Source organism: Prionailurus viverrinus, chromosome A3, assembly GCF_022837055.1.
Source record: "Prionailurus viverrinus isolate Anna chromosome A3, UM_Priviv_1.0, whole genome shotgun sequence".
Lineage (NCBI taxonomy): Eukaryota > Metazoa > Chordata > Mammalia > Carnivora > Felidae > Prionailurus > Prionailurus viverrinus.
Window position 1 is genome coordinate 85,687,335 of NC_062563.1, and position 17,750 is coordinate 85,705,084.

Consider the following 17,750-nt stretch of genomic DNA (forward strand, 5'->3'; position numbering starts at 1 on the left):
TTCTTACTCAAACATGTTTCTGCTTTTAAAGCAAAAGCATTCTAAATATTCAATGAAGCTGGGATTCTAGCAAAGTATCCACAAAAAGATAAATTAAAGACACATGCTTTCTTTCTCCGTAGATAAGCAAACTCAAAAAAAACTAATAAAAATTAAAAAGCTATACCTCTCTTCAATAGACCTTAAATTTTACAGACTGGACTAGATGCCTGGCCTCAGGGAAGGAGCATGATTTCATCTGAACACCACTTGTTTGCCCACTGCGCTGAGTTTCCATGTTAATTAGGTTCAACTGCTGCTGAAAAGGGTGGGTTCAAGCTAGTCTCTGTTCCGTTCCTGGTATTCATAGCCTCAAACAATAACGTATGAAGACATGAACTTTTTAAAATGTAGATCGTGGCTGGTGTTACCGGAAAAAAATACAGTTTGTGGTTCAATAGTTATGCTGCAGATTTTTCTATCACAACAATAATAGTTACCATGTTTAGGGGTGCCTGGGTGGCTCATTGGCTAAGTATCTGACTTTGGCTCAGGTCATGATCTCGCCATCCATGGGTTTATGCACCGCATTGAGCTCTGTGCTGACAGCTCAGAGCCTGGAGCCTGCTTCGGATTCTGTGTCTCCCTCTCTCTCTGCCCCTCCCCCGCCACACACACACAAATAAATAAACAATTAAAAAAATAGTTACCGTATTTATGTGGAATAGTTCCCTCTCCAACAAAGGCATAGATGTGTCATCCAACGGAAAGGAAAGGGAAATGGGAAGGGACAGTAGGGTACTTAAGAAGAAGAAATGAACATTTACTAGACACTTCCTGACCTACTGTGGGCAACAAAATGAATGCAGGAGACCCAATTACTGCACCTAGGAGTGTAACTTCTCCCTTCTAGAACTTCTGTGCACTTGATAAAAGTAGACAGGTATGACTGAGATTGAACAGCTTTTCCTCCTGGAAAACAGGACCAATTATACCCTTTTAAAAAATACCTCTTACTAAGCTAAATATTCCCATACTACTCCCAGCAAGCAGTCCTCTGGGAGGCAAAATTAGATAGAAGCAAGAAGAGTTATATAACTCAGTCAAAACTGAGGGAGGATCAGGGAAAATGGGAAAATACTCAAAGAAATAAACTGTGTAAATAAAGACAAATAATTCATCTAAGACAATAATTCAGCCTCTGAAACCTCACTTGAAGGCTGGAAGTCAATGTTTCCACTCAGTCACATTAATATTCAAACACATCATCGTCTAGGAGATTATTTTCTCCCCTGTCATCTGTTGGCCCTCAAGTATCCTAAGTATCCAGCACATAGTAAGTTGCCAACAGTTACTTTCTGAATGAACAGGAAATCACCTCATAGACCATCCAAGATAGACAGGATCCTTTTTAGTGATTATCAAGTTTCACATGCGTTAAAGTCATAAAAAATCTGGTTTGGGTCAGCAAGTTCAGTACATCGGCCCCATAAAAAAAGTTTGAGGAGAGCCTTTTCCACTGACCTTTTCTTCACATTTAAAACGCCTCTGAATTTGACAGTAGGTATCAAGAGATTTGGAAAAGGTCATGCCTCTTGCCCGAGTAGCTCAGCTTCCAGTTATCTACCCCAAGGAAGTAATAAGAGGTGTGAATAAAGATTTATGTGTGGAGATGTTCATCACAGCACTATTTAGAATATCTGTGGACATACATGTCCAGCCACAGGGTCAATTTTAAATTAACCTGGGATCGGGATACAGCTATGCAATGGCATATCAGTGACCATTAAGTGTGATGTTTTTAGAAGTCTTTTTTAATGGCATAGATGGCATTTCATGATATGATTATAAATGGAAAAATCAGGATACCACGCAATCAATACAATACAGTCCCAAATCTACAGTAGAGAGAGAGAGAGAGAGAGAGAGAGAGAGAGAGAGCTATAGGGAGACAGAGGCAGATAAAGAGAAAATCAGAAGTTAATATCCCATGATATGAATAGGAGTTACCCCTCAGTTATGAGGTTATGTAATGAGTGATTTTTTTCTTTCATCTTTTTTTATATTTCCCAATTATAATATAATCCCAAATTGCTTTTATAGTTAGAAAAAAGCCAGAATTGTTTAAAGTCTTAGAATTGTTATCTGCTTAAACCAGTTAGTACATCTAATCATGGGGAAAGCAACATATTCTAAGTTTTAGCAGTTTCAATCATATTGATTAAAAATAAGGGTTCCAGCACATCTACTACCACAGAACCTCTACAGTTTCCTTATGCTGTCTTCAAAACTTCTGTGCATTTGCCCAAATATCCAACTCTTTATCATCTGTGTGACAATTAGGAGCTAATAATTACAAAGATTTGCTTGGGAAGGGAAGGGAAGGGAAGGGGAGGAGAAGCTAAGGGAAGGGGAGGTTCGGAGAGTCAGATCCCAGCTGGAGTTTGCCATTGACTTTGTGGGCAGGTCACCCAACCCCTTCAGGCCTCCTTTGTCTCATCTGAGTTAAACTAGGTGATGTCCAAGTTCTTTTCCAGCTCTAAAGTCCATGAAATAATTGCCTGCTCCTCAGCCCTGGCCATGCTGTCCTAGGAGGTCACCACTGACTAAACTGCATTTGGAATATGGTAGATCTCAATTGCTCCCGACTGTCCAGTAACTCTAAAGGACAAGAGAGGCCAACCACAAACATTCTGGTCATTAAACAGCCTTGCTCCACCTCATCCCCTGGCTTCTGGGCCCAAACAATACAACCTGCTTAGGTTCTGATCTCCCCACAGGGTATAATTTTTAACCTTACCGTATCCACTTTTATCAGAAGGGAAACCAAATATGTCATTGAGAATATGGACCCTCAGCCTTTTCTGGGACAGAGATGCCTTTGAGAACCTACAGAAGAGATTGATTGACTTCTCAGAAAAATGCTCTTTCGTATCAATTTTTTCACTTCATGAAGTTAGAGAAAGACCAAAGTTCTTAGTGCCCTTGAATGCAAGGTTAAGAATCCTTGGTTAAGAAAATATTGACCTATTCAATAGAGCCCCCCAAATTTTAAAGTATGCGTCTTTTTCAATAATAGGGTAATTCTGATGACTAGAAATAATCCATGTAGCTACAGAGGCCCTCCTGGGCCTTGTGACTTGAGAGGAAGGGAAGGTACAGGTATAGCCCAGTAGAAGAGTCTAGAAGGCAATAAGCTTTAGGACTGCAGTGAGGAGCTGGGATCCCTGAAGCTATCCCTGCTCCAGAGCCCATATACAATTCACAATGCTGCAACCATAATCATGACACCCTTATCCTTTACAAGAATTTTAACTACCATCCACGTAGTGTTTACCATGTCCTACACATTACCTCACTTGATCCTTGCCACAACTCTCTATAGTACTACTATGTTTTCATGGTACTCAATACATACATCTCCATTTTACAGTTGAGGAAACAGTATCAGGGGGGTTAAGAAGCATCTTAACCAAGGTCACAGAACCAGTAAATATCAGGAGTACATATCACACAAGCTCTGCTTGCTCTATCCATCTGCTGTTTAAAGCCAACCACTACCAAGCAAGTTTCCTTGCTCAGTAACTGGGTTGAGTTAGTTTCTTAAGAAACATTGGTATAAGTTGAACACAAGTGACATGGAGCAGACTTGGAGAAAGTTGGCAACAGGTGGCAGCTGGGTGGCAATAAAGCTTTGATTTCCAGTGTCCCAAAGGTCTGTCTGAAGAAGAAAGTGAGGGGAGCGATTAGCTGGGAGCTGCTGAAAAATAACATCTTTGTTATTTTTCTCATTTCTCTCATTGTTTCCTTGTCTGTTCAAGGCTGTGAGTGAATAGCTACAGCCAGGGGAACTCCATAGCTGTAGGCCATCGCCAAGGCCTTTACTGAAATCCCAGGGCCAGGGAGTCACACAATAGCGCACAGCAAGCTTGGCTCTATGTTCCAAAAACTGGCTGATTCTCTGAACAGAACAGACTCCCTTTGTCCCCTAGTGACCTTACTCGGAATCTTAGAACTTTAGAAATAGAAAGAATCTCAAATGTTACTTGGTCTAATTCTTTTCTCTTCTTCATCACACTCACCCTTCCTTTACCATAGACTTGACTTTACCAAGGAAGAAATTAAAAATCAGAGACAAGAAATGACTTACTTGAGACTACTGTTCCAAGAGAAGAAATTGAACTCAAATTTACTCTGGGCTGGGAAGTATACTGATATTTTACAAATGCATCCCACTTAAACTTATAACCATTCACTAAAGTAGGTATTATTATACCCACTTTATAGATGGAAAAATGCTCACAAAGATGATTAACTCACCAAAGTGAAACATACAAACAAATGCTATTTGAACACAGATTAGCCTCAACAATAAAGCCAAGGCCTTTTTCAAAAAACTCTACTGGCTACTAGAGCTGAGCAAGAAGTTACCCCAGTCATGACATCATAAGGTGTAAGTCCAGGTGTGTTGGTTCCTTTGCACTCTCCTTACCTCTGGTGCTCTGTCTCTCTGTCTCTCTAAGTCCAGAGAATGCACAGCAGACATGATAATGGAGGTCTCACCAAAGTAAGACCTCTTTCATGGGCACAGCAGGGAAAAAGAACAAACATCAGAATCCAAGAAGGGATGATTTTGGGTTATATATATGCCAGAGTGGATAGAATACATGCCCAAGGGTCAGAAGAGATTAGGTGGTATCTCAAAGATTACAGAATAGGGAGGGGGTGCCTGGGTGGCTCAGTTGGTTGAGCGTCCAACTTTGGCTCAGGTCATGATCTCACAATTTGTGGTTTTGACCCTTGTGTCGGGCTCTGCACTTACAGCTCAGAGCCTGGAGTCTGCTTTAGATTCTGTGTCTCACTCTCTCTCTTCCCCTCCCCTGCTTGTGTTCTCCCTCTCTCTCTCAAAAATAAACATTTAAAAAATAAACAAAAATTAAAAAACATTAAAAAATAAACATAAACATAAAAAAACACTAAACATAAAAAGAGTCCAGAATAGTAACAGATGGAGATATAAAACACACACTTTCCTTAGCAACACCATGGTGTCAGCTACCCCCATCTAAAGTAACATCAATGCTTGGAGAAAGAAGGAGATAAAAGGATCTGACAACAAAGAAAAGGAGTCTATCTAAAGAACAAGATTAAGTTTTCTGCATCAGGCAAAATAGTTCAAAGTCAGAATAAAATAAGTTATAGAAAAATAAAGATGGCACTTTTTGTACTCCTATGTGACCATGAACATTCATAATCTGCTAATTCTCAGGATATTTTTATGGCTCTAACACCAAACAAACATAGTATTATTCTTACAGTTGGGTTAAAGTGATTATTCCATGATGCTACTAATTTGGACATGCTCTACAGAAATCCTGGAAATTATTTAAAACCAGCTTGAAGTAGACTTTAGGTGAAGGAAGGACCAAATAAAATAGTGTGCCAAATGTCCATTAGAAGGCTTTCCCTTCCACCCTTCTCCCACTACTTGTTATTATAGATTTGAGGAGAAAGTGGAACAGAGAGAAGAAAAAGGAAGAGGAGTTCAACAGTAATTTGTTTTCACCTAAATTGGGTGAGGGAGTTGGGGGTGGAGGGGCATGGAACAGTGGGAATAAAGATATTGAAAGAAAAGATAGACTGCACCTCCCATATCCCTCAAGAACTGATTCAGTCCAGAAATATTCTCAGAATCTTTGACCAGGAATACACCTAGTTTTCTTTCTGTCATCTTTAGGAAGGCCAGTGAAATGAAAAGTTCCCCAGAGGAGGACATTCTAGAGTTACCCTCATACCCTCAGCATAGCCTACAGATCTCTGCTTACATCTTCATAAAACTAAGCATTTTAAATGTATACCTGTGTGATCACTTCATTCATTGTCTTCCCCATTTAAAAATGAGTGACAGTGTTGCTCATCAAAGTGCTCTCAGAAACTAGCACAGCATGTCACACAGAATGTGTTCCACACTGATCTTTTAAATGAATTAATAAATACTATATTTCAGGAATTTGAAAATTCTGGTATTAAACTACACTACACATGAAGTGGAATAATGTTATTTGAAAATAGACTTAACTTGGGGCACCTGGGTGGCTTAGTCGGTTAAGTGTCTGAGTTCAGATCAGATCATGATCTCATGATTCATGAGTTTGAGCCCTGCATCGGGCTCTGTGCTGACAGCTCAGAGCCTGGAGTCTGCTCCATATTCCGTATCTCCCTTTCTCTCTCTGCCTCTCTCCTGCTCACACTGTCTCTCTCTCAAAAATAAATAAACATTTAAAAACATTTTTAAAAAAAGAAAAAGAAAACGGACTGAACTTAGTTAAAAATTTATACTGCACACTCTAGAGCAATTACAAAAAAAAATTTAAAGAAGTATATGTGCTATGCAAAGAGAGGAGATAAAAGCAAATTATATAAAATCCTCAATTAAAACCAGAGGAAGTAGAAAAACAGGACAGAAAAAGAAAACAAGAAAAAATGCAATTAAAAAAAACACATAAACACGGTAGATATTGGTCCAACTATATCAATAGTCACCTTAAATGTGAATGGCCTAAATACATCAATTAAAAAGACAAAGATTATCAGAGAGGATTAAAAAAAAACCCAAGACCCAACTATATGTTGCATACAATAAACCCATTTTAAATATAAAAATAGGTTAAATACTATAGTCTTTCCTGGCCCTATATTCTCCTACACACACACACACACACACACACACACACACACACACACACACCTGGTAAAATAGAAATAAGAATGAGTTACTTCCTATTCTCAATATACTAGATCCTGTATTCTTACAAGGCATTCTCAAAAAGTTATTGCGACCTCAAATGATCTCATGCCTTCTGTAAGCAGTTCCCTAAATCTGAAGCAAAAATGAAGGAAGTGCTTAACAAACTTGTTGAAGTCTTTCTCTTACATACACAGCCAGGATTTAACATGCAGTTGAAAATTCGTTACAGTTTCTTAGGACAATGATGAAAGAAAACATGCAAATATAACCCACATGTTAACTTTGATATTTATCTGCTAAAGCCCTGTCAGGTTATCATTTTACACTAAGCAAATGACAACCTCTTTTGTTATGTTGCATAAAGAAAACTGAAATTTTGCTTACCTAAATGGAAATAAGGTTGTTTCCACCTTTTGATGCCCAAATTGGGCAAATTCTCTCCCCCAAACCTATTATTCTTAATAAGTTGCACATTTTTTTTTCTGGAAAAGAAACGGAGATTCTACTTTCTGAACCAAATCATCTACCAACTGAAATAAATTTAAACAATCCACACAGAAAATGCTAGGGGGAACATATAAGCATTTTTAATTCAAACAATGAATACCATATGATTAATAATTTGTCAGTCAATTCCTATTAAACTAGCTAAGCCTTGGTCTTTGCAGTTGAACTCTAATTACATAAAGCAATTACAAAAGATCTGCATGAGAATAATAACTGTTTACAGCAAAATTTGCAAACACAATTCACTTGCCATATCTGTCCACCTGTGTTCTCTTGCCTATATAGTTTGTTTGTTTAATGAATTAGTTGCCAACATACTCAATGAGAAATTTCACATACATACTCTGCTTCCAGACTTCTCTTGAAAAATAGATCTGTTAAATCCACGCTTATAATTCAACATGGTAACAATTAACTGAACTAATGGTAACTGCCCCCTTTGGATAAGACAGGAAATTCCCAATTTGCCACAGTTGCCACCATTCCCTATTGCTTCCCTGACACTGAGACCCAGTGTAGTTGCCATTCATCATTATGCTTCTGCTGCTCTTTTTCCTGTGGTACAGAACTATTTCTGCATATTTATGTTTCTATCAAAAGTGGGAATAGATTATGAGAGGATATCAAGAGTTTTACATTTTTTATATTATCTGTCTGCTTTAATCATCCACACTCACTGACCAGTTCATATAAACATTCGAATTTGCAACCTACGTTCTATAAAATAGTAGTGAATAGTTCTAAGCTCTGTAAGTCAAGAGGTACAGGGCAGCAAAAAGCTAAAGTTCATAGAGCTTCATTCATGTAAGAAGAGTTACCAAGAAGATCCCACTCCACATTGGGAGAATGTAAAGGGATTCAAGGTTGATAAACATTTTCTGAAAACTCAAGACCTTCCAGAACACTCTTTGTATTAGTTTCCTAGGACTGCCATAACAAAATGTCACAGATTTGGTTACTTGAACAACAGAAATCCATTTTCTCACAGTTCTGGAGGCTTGAAGTGCAAAACCAAGGTGCCAGGAGAGTTGGTTTCTCCTGAATCCCCTTTCTTTGGCTTGTAGATGGCCACACTCTTGATGCTTCTTCACTGGGTCGCCCCTCTGTGCATGAATGCATCGCTGTGTCTTTCTTTGGATGTCCTAATCCCTCTTATAAGAACACTAGTCAGACTAGGTTAAAGCCCACCCTAACAGCCTCATTTTAACATAATTATCTCTTAAAAGGCCCTATCACCAAATACACTCACATTCTGAAGTACTGGAATTAGGACTTCAGTATACGAATTTTGGAGGGATACAATTTAGTCCATAACAGTCCCTAACTCAGTCTTTGAAGCTAGCATAATCTTTATCTCTTCAAATATTCTCTTCCCACTCCTGCTCCTTCCCCTTCCTTCTTTTTCTTCTCCTCTCTCTGGTACCCTCTCACTGTCTCCCTTTCTCTCCTTCCCTCTCTCTCCCTCTCCCCTCTCCCATTCCAGATTTAAATTATACCTATGTTAAGAATGTTACTATGGTCCCAGAATTCTTGGATAGTCTGTTCTGTCTTTGTTTTATTTTCACTTTTTCTCATTGTGTTTCAATCTGGGTAATTTCTATAGACCTAGCCTGAAGTTCACTAATTCTTTCCTCAGCTGTATCAAATCCACTAATGAGTCTGACAAATGCATTTTTCATCTCTGTCATTGTGTTTTACATTTCTAGTATTTCCATTTGATATTTTCTATAGTTTTCATCTCCCTGCTAAAATTACCCATGCAATCTTGCATGCTGTCTGCCTTTTCTATGAAACTCTTTAAAATATTATTTATATTTATTTTAAATCTTTTTCAGGCAATTCCAACATATGTGCCACATTTGAGGCTGCATCTGATGACTGTTTTGTCTTTTGGAGCTATATTATTTTTGTCTTGCCTTTTCATATGCTTTATAACCATTTCTGTATCCCTAGCAAAAACCAGAAGTCTAACATAAATTTGGTATCAAAATCTGAAAGGACCATTAAAAAAAAAATTACGGCTATCACTAAATAAAATATTGGAAAAAAATTTTAAATGTATAAAAAGGATAACTCATGACTACATTGGGTTTAATCCCTCAGTACAAATGGTTTAACATTAGAAAAATGAATTTTAAAAAATGAATTAACATAAACCACCACACTAAGAGATTAAAAAGATAAAAATAACCTAATTATCTCAGTAGTTGCGAAAAAAAACATTTGATGAAGTTCAAAACGCTGTAATGATGTTAAAGTAAAAACTCTTAATAAAAGAGGAAAAGAGGAAATGAAGGACATTTTTAAAAATAATTTTTAAATAATAATTTAAAAATACATGTAATACATATATGCATAAACATACATGCATGTATATGTTATATATACATATGCACACATATAATAAAATAGCACACTTAAGAGTGAAATGTTGAATTTATTTCCTCTGTGATTGAAAATAAGACAAAGATATTCACTATCACCAATTTTATTCACTGATGTACTAAAGGTCCTAGACAGTACAGTAAAGAAAAAAACATAAAGGTTAGAAAAAGCCAAACTTGGGGCGCCTGGGTGGCTCAGTCGGTTGAGTGTCCGACTTCGGCTCCGGTGAGTTCGAGCCCCGCGTCGGGCTCTGGGCTGACCACTCAGAGCCTGGAGCCTGTTTCAGATTCTGTGTCTCCCTCTCTCTGACCCTCCCCCGTTCATGCTCTGTCTCTCTCTGTCTCAAAAATAAATAAACGTTAAAAAAAAAAAATTTAAAAAAAAAAAGCCAAACTTTTTTTCAGATATAAAATTAGAAGTCAGTTTATCAAGGTTGTTTGAAACAAAATTAACATATACAAATTGAATTTTTATATACCAACAATAATTACTTAGAAAATATAATTTTTTAAAATATCATTTACAAAACATATGGATTATTTGGAATGAATTTAACAAAAGAATAAAAGATCTCTACGGATAAAATAATAAAATTGTTTTTAAAGAGATTTTAGTGTAATAGAAAAAGTATATTAAAAGGCTGGAAAACTCAATGTTATAGAAATGTCTATTCTTCCCAAACTGATCTATAGACTCAACAGAATAAATCTCAACAGTTTAGCATTTATTCTATTGAATAAAGAATCAAAATCCCAATAGTTGGTGTGTGAGAGAGGGAAAGAGGGAGTGAGAGAGAGAGAATGTATATGTGCTTGTGTTTTAAAACTTGAACACTGATTCTAAACTTCATGTGGAAATATTAATTTCTATTAATGTTAATATAATTAATATTCTTGACCAAGACATACATGAATAAGAAGAAAATTGGGAAACCTTATGTTACTAATTATTCAAACTTATCATAAAGCTATAATGATTAAAAAGCATGGTCTAGGCTCTGAGGTGGAAAAATTTATAGATTAATTGAAACAAAATAGAGAACCCAGAAAGTGAACAATACCTATCTGGACAACTGATGTATAGTGAGAGTTGGCTTGCAGATTAATAGTAAAAGTCTAAAATTCCAAAATCTGTGTTGGAACAACTGGGTATTCATTTGGAACATAAAATAAAATTTACTTTTACCTATGCTCATATAAAAATCAATTCTGGGTATTTAATCCTAAACATCTACATGTGACAACAAAAAAGTGAGATTTTAGAAGATAGTATTTTCTTGGGGTACAGAAGGATTTTTTAAGCAAGTCACAAAAAGCAAACTCTGTAATAAAAAAGATGGATATTTGACTATACTAAAATTAAGAACCTCTGTCCATCAAAAGTCACCATAAATATGGCAAGAAGATAGCCTCAATGAGGATAAAACATTTGCAATTCACGTACCTAAAAAAGGACTGCAATCCAGACTACAGAATAATTTCTGAAAATTGCAGAAGGGAGGGTGGGATGAAGAGACAGAGGAGCAGAGGACAGAGAAAAGGGAAAAAAGAAAAAGAAAAAATAGACAAAAGACATTAACTTGAAAAAAGGAAATCTGAGTAGTCAATAGCATATGAGAATGTGCTCAGCCTTACTAGTAATCAAAGAAATGCGGGTTAAAAGCACAATAAGCTATCGTTATACTTTCAGCAGATTTGAAAAAATTATGAATTTGACAATACCAACTGTTGGCAAGAACGTGGATGCAATGTCACCTTTCATATACCACTGGTAGAGGTATATATTTCTACAACTATTTTGGAAAACTTTTAGCAATACCTAAAAAAGTTGAATATGTGAACTCATTATGACCAAGCAATTCTAGACAACATATACATCAGAGAAACTCTTGCCTCAGAGGATAAATGTACCAATCATTTGGATAGCATTGCCTAAAACTAGACACAACCCAAAAGTACATAAATTGTGGTGTATTCATAAAGTAAAATAATATACCACAATAAAACAGAGTAAACATCAATAACATGTGTCAATGAATTTCACAAACAGAACTGAGGGGGTTAAAGTAAGTGACAACAGGAAATTTACAGCATGATTCCATTTTTATTAAGTTCAAAAAGAAAAGGAAATACAATGCAATTTTATGATGTATGTATTAGTGGTAACACTATACAGTATACAAAGGAAATTATTATCACAATAGAATAGTAATTATGTTTGAAGCCTAAAAGAGGGGGGCTATGTCAGAAAGGAGCACAAAGGAAGTTTCTAGAAAACTAGCAATGTTTTATTTCATAACCTAGGTAGAGGGGTCAAGGGTGTTTGCTTGATTATGATTTTAATAGATATATTTAATCCATCTTTTGAATGTGTGACAATTTTTTAAATCAAGTTATCATCTTCAGAAGTCCACAACTATCTACAGAAGTCAGAGAAGTAAAAATTCTGAAGGGAGAATATTGCTAGATAAATTAAGACATATCCATGTCGATATGCTATATCCTATATAGTATACACAACACATGTGGCTATACTAAAAAGAATGGCAAATTAAGTTGCCATTTAAGTGGCAACTTAAAAGAATAAGGTAGATCTAATTGAACTCATATGGATATATATCCAAGAGGTACACTGAGGGAAAATAACAAGTTGTAAAAATTCCATTTATGAAAAATTTTAAATACAAAAAAACCCCACAAAATCATCAATATACTCTTTTATGTATACATATAAATTTATAAACTTATAGAATGAATTCAGGAAAAAGCACAAACCTGGTGATAGTAGTTAACTCCAGAAGGAACTGACATAGGGTAGAGGGGATGTGGGGTGGGGCAAATGTAAAGAATTCTAGAGAGAATTTTACCTAACAATTATTACTTGCCTTTTTTATAAGGGATATAGTCCTAAAGCAATTGTTCCCTTTGTTGAAAGTCTAGGACTTCCACTTTTGCCAATGAAGGATTAACTATTACGGGAAATGTTTTCCCTGTGCACACAGCTGAAAATCAGACTACATATATGAAACAATGGTATTCAGACATTGGACAACAGATAGCATAGGACTGTGCTCTGAGAGAGCAAGGTAAAAAAATACAAATGATAAATTGGACTCCTTCAAACTGAACATGTTTGATCTTCAAAATAGACTATTAAGGGGGAGTCTGGGTGGCTCAGTTGGTTAAGCATCCAACTTTGGGCTCAGGTCATGGTCTCATGGTTCGTGAGTTCGAGTTCCGCATCACAATCTGTACTGATAGCTCAGAACCTGGAGCCTGCTTCAGATTCTGTATCTCCCTCTCTCTGCCCCACTCCTGCTTGCTCTCTCTCTCTCTCTCTCTCAAAAATAAATAAACATTAAAATATTTAAAAATAAATAAGTAAAATATTAAGAAAACAAAAAGACAAACCACAAAATGGAAGAAAATATTTGCAAAATATGTATCTGATGAAGGGCTTGTATCCAGTGCATATCAAAAAATACAGCTCAGGGGCGCCTGGGTGGCTTGGTCGGTTGAGTGTCTGACTTCGGCTCAGGTTATGATCTCATAGTCCGTGAGTTCGAGCCCCGCGTCGGGCTCTGTGCTGACAGCTCAGAGCCTGGAGCCTGTTTCAGATTCTGTGTCTCCCTCTCTCTCTGCCCCTCCCCTGTTCATGCTCTGTCTCTCTCTGTCTCAAAAATAAATAAATGTTAAAAAAAAATTTAAAAAAATACAGCTTGGGGCGCCTGGGTGGCGCAGTCGGTTAAGCGTCCGACTTCAGCCAGGTCATGATCTCGCGGTCCGTGAGTTCGAGCCCCGCGTCGGGCTCTGGGCTGATGGCTCAGAGCCTGGAGCCTGTTTCCCATTCTGTGTCTCCCTCTCTCTCTGCCCCTCCCCTGTTCATGCTCTGTCTCTCTCTGTCCCAAAAATAAATTTAAAAAAACGTTAAAAAAAAATACAGCTCAATAGTAAAAATACAAACTTGATTTTTCAAATAAATAAAAGATTTTATCAAATACTTCACCAAAGAAAATGTATGGGTGGCAAACAGGCACATAAAAAAATTCTCAATGTCATTGGTCATTAGAGAAATGTGACTTAAAACCACAATAAGACACCACTCTAGTTTCCCTGTAATGGCTAGAATTTAAAAGACTGATAATACCTAGAGTTGGTGAAAATGTAGAGTAATTGGAACTCTCGTATGAGAGTGGTGGTGGGAATGCAAAATGGCACTGCCACTTTGGAAAACATTTTGGCATACTACTACCTCGCAATTCTACTCATAGTTATTTGCCCAAGAGAAATGAAAACATTTTTCCATACAATGTTTTGTTATGCAAATGTTCGTAGCTGCTTTATTTATAATAGTCAAGAACTGCAAATAAATCAACTGGTGAATGGATAAGCATATTATGGTAGATACACAGTGGAATACTACCCAGCAATACAAAAAATTAATACTACACGCAACAACATCCATGACTCTTAAAAGCAGTTTGCTAAGTGGAAAAAAAAAAAAAAGAAACAAACAACTACATAATATAGTTGGGCAGAGAAGGAATGAGTTCTTCCTCCTTCCACCTTTTGTTCTATTCAGACCCTCAAAGAATTGGATGGTGCCCACCCACATCAGGGAACACAACATGCTTTAGTGAATCCAATTCAAATGCCAATCTTGTTGTTGTTGTTGTTTGTTTGTTTTGGGACACAGAGAGAGAGCACATGCAGGTGAAGGGCAGAGAGAAGGACAGACAGAATCCCACGCAGGCTCCACACCATCAGTGCAAAGCCTGATGCTATGCTCGAACTCACAAACCACCTGAGCTGAGATCAAGAGTCAGGTTGATCACTTAAACGACTGAGTCACCCAGGAGTGCCTGTGAGGGTGTTTCTAATTAAGACTGGCATTCGGGGGCACCTGGGTGCCTCAGTCATTTAAGTGACTGACTCTTGATCTCAGCTCTGGTCATGATCTCACGGTTCATGAGTGTTTCGTGAGTTTGAGTCCCGCACTGGACTCTGCATGGACAGCTCAGAGCCTGCTTGGGATTCTCTCTCTCCATCTCTCTCTCTGCCCCTTCCCTGCTTGCTTTCTCTCTCTCAAAATAAATAAAACTTAAAAAAAGAAACACCATCACAGACACACGCAGAAATAATAGTTAGACAAGTATCTACACACCCCATGATCCAAAGAGACATATAAAATTAACTATCACACCTTCCCTAAATCTTCCAACCCATTTGTCTGGGTTAGAAATCCTTCTTTTGATCGTCCATTGCACCCTGCGAATACCACCATCATTATGAGTAAAACAAGTAAATCTTGGCTGAACTACCCCAATTTTCTGAGACCCCTCCTCCCAATTTCTCTGCTCCAGAAGTCCCTGATGCTTCCCTTCCTGAGGTTAATTCTGTTCCTCTAGCATCAGTGTGTGCCAGGCCTCTCCCAGCCTTGTAAAGTTCAGGGCCTGCCATGTGTTATGGTCTCAGCTATTCCCTTCCTCCTGTGCTTCTGGAAAAAGGATCAGAGGAGCTTTGGACCCCAGATGCTGAAAGAGCAGGGAAGGTGGTCTACCACTCTGGCTCAGCTTGCTCTTAATTTCTTTTGTTCTTCTCAGGTATCTAAAAACAATTTCAGATGCATCTTCCACTCGCATGGGAGGCTGTTCTCCTGCCAATACCCACTAATAAGTCTGGACAAGACATCCATGCCCAGGTCCATCCTTGGCATCTGACATAACTTTACATTATAATCATCAAGAAACATTTGCCCCTTGCCAACCTTAGGTTACATTACAAAACCTCTCCTAGCTTGATACCGCAACAAGCCCGGTTATCCTCTCCCAGTTCTGGAATCCCCTAAGCAAATGGTGTGAGGAAAAGAAAACACTGCCATACACCTAACACTTAATGCCATGACTGTTTATTTTAATGTCATTCCCACAAGGCAGCATGATGGCAAGCACCAAGCTTTGTTCACAAGTCTTATTCACTCCCAGTGCCTCACACAGTATTTGCGACATGGTAGATGTCTTATAGTTGGCTTGAACTGGAAGAATACTACAAGAGTATGATTTACTCCATGCACAGGTCTTAAACCAAGTCCATGAAAAGATGAGTACAGAAAGGCTTCACGCATTCACCAGCCCATCTCCTTCAAATAGTACATGAGGCACCAAGAATGCCCTGATGGTTTGGCGTAACAACAAATCTGTACAGAAGGCACCAGTTTCAATTTTCACGGTAGGACTTAATTTGTCCAAAAAAAAAGGGGGGGGGGAGATAAACGTAGCAGAAATGAGTACTGTTCACAAAAGATGAGGGAACAGGACAGTGGTTGGTAGAGAGACACAAAGTTGAGAAAAAAGAACTAATAATCTCCATTCTACATGATCCCCATTCTCCCCTCTCTCTAGGCTTTGAATTCATTCAAGAAGCAGACTGGTTTCTGCCCTTCCTGACTTCACAGGCTCAGTCTCTGTGAGGGCTTCTTTTGCAAGTGCTTCAGTCCTCTGGCAGACATACCAATGAAGTTCTACTGTGGTTCAATTTCTGTCATCCCCTGCACGAATACCCTCCAGCCTTCTTCCACACCACAGGAATGAAAAGCACATCAGTGAGAAAGTTACTGGAAGGAATGAAATTCCATGCCCATTTGGCAGCCTTGTGATTCAGTGGTATCAGCAGCCATTCACCTTTGGCTGTGGGCATCGTGCACAATGATGCTCCCACAAGCCACCGCTGCAGTGCCCACAGTGCACTTCACAGCAATAGCCTTCACAATATAATCAGACTACCACAGTCAAAAGGCAGGGAACCCAACTCACCGAAATGCATTCCCCTCTCCTCTCTATCCTTCTAGCCTACTTTCTTCTCAAAATCTCCAGCTTTCAGTGCAGTCTCATCCCACAGATCTTCTCTCAGGGAAGATGAGAGGAAGGCAACCCCCCCCAACCATCTCTGTTTTTGAAATGACTCCAGGAGTGCCAGATGTACAGAGTTTTCCAGAAGGGTGTTGGAGGAGAGTGCAGTGCATTGAAAGCACCAAGGCTCCCTGATTATGCAAGGAAGATGAGAGCCCCTCTATTCATCACCTCGAGGTAGACTATTAAATCTCTGGAAGCCTTCCACACGGTTTAGTAACGGAGATCCATTATGCCCTCCCTCAGGTTCCACTGAACACCAGCAAACAAACATATGGTGAGTAAGTTCTAATGGAGTTCCACACCACATGCAGGCTCTGTGCAGAGCTCTGTGCTAGGGGGAAGCTGGCCCCAAGCAGCCTTTGATGGCAGCTTCTCTGAGTGGTTTCTGCGACAGGATTTTCCTGTTTTCACCATGTATGGATGGGAGGTACTGGGAATTTGTTCTATTTTCTAGTAAAGCACTTGGCACAGAGTAGGCACCTTCTTCTGTCCCCATCTCTTAAAGGAACTAATTAGCTGACCTTGGGCAAGTCATTTGGTCCCCCAAAACCTCAGTCTTCTCCTTAAAAGAGTCAGACAATACCAATCCTATTTCACAGGTGTTGCAATAATGAAACACCTCAATGGACATAACTATGTTTTGGAAAGCATTTCAGATTCATACAATTATCACAATCCTCCTCCTGGATTTTCTGTCTCCAGCCCATGCCTATAAGCTTCATTTGATACAGGAGACAACTAAATTCTCCTAAGGAAGGTTAAAAATAAAACAACAAAACTAGAGTATTGAGTACATTGATACCAAGAAGGGGAAAAAAACTCTGACAACTACTCACAGATTAGCTCTAAAGCCACTTCCTTTTCAGAAGGTATCCTTTTAAAAACAAAAACCTAGCTTCTCCCTTTGTCCTCCCTCTCCCCCACTCCAACACACATGATTATGGAGTGAGAGCCATAATGATCAACTGAGGAAATTTAGATAAATTTGGCTTTTCATTAACTGCAGCTGTTGCTTCTTTCAGTGCCTTAATGAAATTTATCATTTGAACGTGCCGGCTGAGAAGCATTGCTTGAATCTTCTTTTGCCTTCAATCGTTAATTCTAACAATATGAATTCAATTTCTATAGTTAGCCTTGAAAAAAAATCCCTTTCCTCTCCTTTCAGGTTGTTCTTATTGAAAAGTTATGCTTTCAGATCAGTTCTCTCCCTCGCTCCCTCCC

The 17,750-nt window shown here is 38.3% G+C and overlaps 1 long non-coding RNA gene across 1 annotated transcript in view; it reads right to left on the reverse strand.

Annotated features, from left to right (window-relative positions):
• LOC125162732 (uncharacterized) overlaps positions 1-17,750 on the reverse strand; it is a 524,310-nt gene that overhangs the window by 325,098 nt on the left and 181,462 nt on the right. The window lies entirely within an intron of this gene.